General features: G+C 32.6%; 1 protein-coding gene across 4 annotated transcripts in view; it reads left to right on the top strand.

The window, feature by feature from the left end:
• The window catches only part of LOC106874436 (retinal homeobox protein Rx1), a 54,613-nt gene that overhangs the window by 29,364 nt on the left and 22,749 nt on the right, over window positions 1–2,500 (top strand). Inside the window, exon 1 of one of the 4 annotated variants that reach the window (XM_089363827.1) lies at window positions 791–893. The exons of the other annotated variants lie outside the window; for them this stretch is intronic. The gene's annotated coding sequence lies outside the window, so the exon portion shown is untranslated. Of the gene's footprint in view, window positions 1–790; window positions 894–2,500 lie in introns of those variants that run through there. 4 annotated transcript variants of the gene reach the window in all.

Here is a 2,500-nt window from a genome sequence, read left to right as displayed (position 1 = left end):
TGGATTTTTTTTTTTTTTCTATTATACTCCCGCTTCTTAAAACCATAATCTTGTGGTCGAAATTAGCTGGAGGAGAAACTGTACTGGAGCCCGACTGATGGATTTAGTACCTGCAATATCAAGGCCATGGCTTATCACACAGTGTCACGTTGATCATCACTACCTGAGAGAACTGTGACGTAATTTAAACCAGTACGTAAGAGCGTCAGCTTATAGCCTAGTTAGGGAACACAAGAAAATATTAGGTGTGCCACAGAGACATTTGTACAATTAGAAAATGCTCTGTTGTTCTTCAAAGCCACATTATTATTATTATTATTATTATTATTATTATTATTATTATTATTATTATTATTATTATTATTATTGTTATTATTATTATTATTATTATAAATTATCATTATTATTATTATTATTATTATTCAGTAGTTTTATTTTTATAACGTGCTTTCACTTCACTACCGAGCGCAGCTCTGTGCGCCTTGGGTATGTGCTGTGGTTTGCTGTGGTGCTCTTATGTTTACTGTATTGAAAGTGTTTTGCGTAGAATGTGTGCAGTACCCAGTAGTGCAATTTTCTGTATGTTATATATATTTGTAAGTCCTGCTATTTTTGTTTATTATTATTATTATTATTATTATTATTATTGTTATTATTATTATTATTATTATTATTATTATTATTATTATTATTATTATTATTATTATTATTATTATTATTCAGTAGTTTTATTTTTATAACGTGCTTTCACTTCACTACCGAGCGCAGCTCTGTGCGCCTTGGGTATGTGCTGTGGTTTGCTGTGGTGCTCTTATGTTTACTGTATTGAAAGTGTTTTGCGTAGAATGTGTGCAGTACCCAGTAGTGCAATTTTCTGTATGTTATATATATTTGTAAGTCCTGCTATTATTATTATTATTATTATTATTATTATTATTATTATTATTATTATTATTATTATTATTATTATTATTATTATTATTATTATTACGGCGGTGAGCTGGCAGAATCGTTAGCACGCCGGACTAAATGCTTAGTGGTATTTCGTTTGTCTTTATGCTCTGAGTTCAAAAATCCGCTGAGGTCGACTTTGCCTTTCATCCTTTTGGGGGTCGATAAATTAAGTAACAGTTGCGTACCGGGATCGATCTAATCAACTGGCTTCCTCCCCAATAGTTTCAGGCCTTGTGCCTATAGTAAAAAGGATTATCCTTATTATTATTATTATTATTATTGAGTGAGTGAGCAGCGCATATTATAAAACACTTAACCTCATACTCCAGATCGTATTTTTGTACGGTTTCTGTTATATTTTGAATTTAATTTGTGCATGAAATATTGATTTTGACAAATATTTTTATTTATTTATTTATTTATCTATTTATTTATTTATTTGAGATAGGCGGTGGACAATATAGAAAAAAAATGTATAAAATGTGTATAAAAATCATAGCAGAAATAATGTCATGCACCACTGATTTCATTGATTCTGTCTTCGTCTGCATATCCACTCTAGTGTGCACCCATATGTCTATTTCAAGGCCTCACTGCAAATACTGTCACGAACCTTGGACAAAACGCAACCAGTAATCCTGATCGTATTGAACTTTTCTGTTTTCGCTATAGATCTAGTTGAGACTTAGGATTCAATAAGCAACACAAATGTAAAATTCTGCCTGCTTTACATTTGAATAATAACAAATAACAATTAGTGACATTTCAAATGCTTTTAATACGCACGTTTACAGCGCTTATGTAACAAGTTCTTACGTAGACATCACCTTCTTCAATACTATAAAGCAAAATACTGAGTTTGAAATATTTAGTAAAATATACCATCTTGGAGCATTCTACTGAACAACACATACACACCCATACACGCGCGCACACAGACACATGCATACATATGCACGTACATGTTTATATGTGTGTTAACATCTATTTCAAATATTATTTTTAATCAGATACAAATATTTCATAGATAAAACCATAAGAGGGATTTTTTTTATTTATATGTCGTGAGTTAACACGAGAAAGGCATGAGTGTTGCAACACTGCAAATCCCTTTCTCCATAAAGTCATGTAGCTTCTACTTGTTTACAAAAAATATATGTATAAAATATTGGTTTCAAATTTTGGCAAGAGAGCAGCAATTTCGTGGAAGGGGTTAAATTGATTACATCGATCCCAATACTCAACTGGTATTTATTTTATCGACACCGAAAGGATGAAAGGTAAAGCCGAAAGCGGCAACATTTGAACTCAGAACGTAAAGGCAGACGAAACGCCGTTAAGCCTTTTGCTCGTCGCAGTAACGATTCTGCCAGCTCACCGCCTTATATATGTTTAAAATATTGATGACATAATATATTCATATTTGTGGTTTGTGTGTCAAGGACAGAAGGGGGAGTGAAAGAGAGAGAGAGAGAACGAGAGAGAGAGAGAACGAGAGAGAGAGAGAACGAGAGAGAGAGAGAACGAGAGAGAGAGAGAACGAGAG

Source organism: Octopus bimaculoides, chromosome 15 (genome assembly GCF_046866305.1).
Source record: "Octopus bimaculoides isolate indiv1 chromosome 15, ASM4686630v1, whole genome shotgun sequence".
Classification (NCBI taxonomy): Eukaryota; Metazoa; Mollusca; class Cephalopoda; order Octopoda; family Octopodidae; genus Octopus; species Octopus bimaculoides.
Note: the sequence above shows the minus strand (reverse complement) of the source record. Positions and strands in the feature narration are given on the sequence as shown.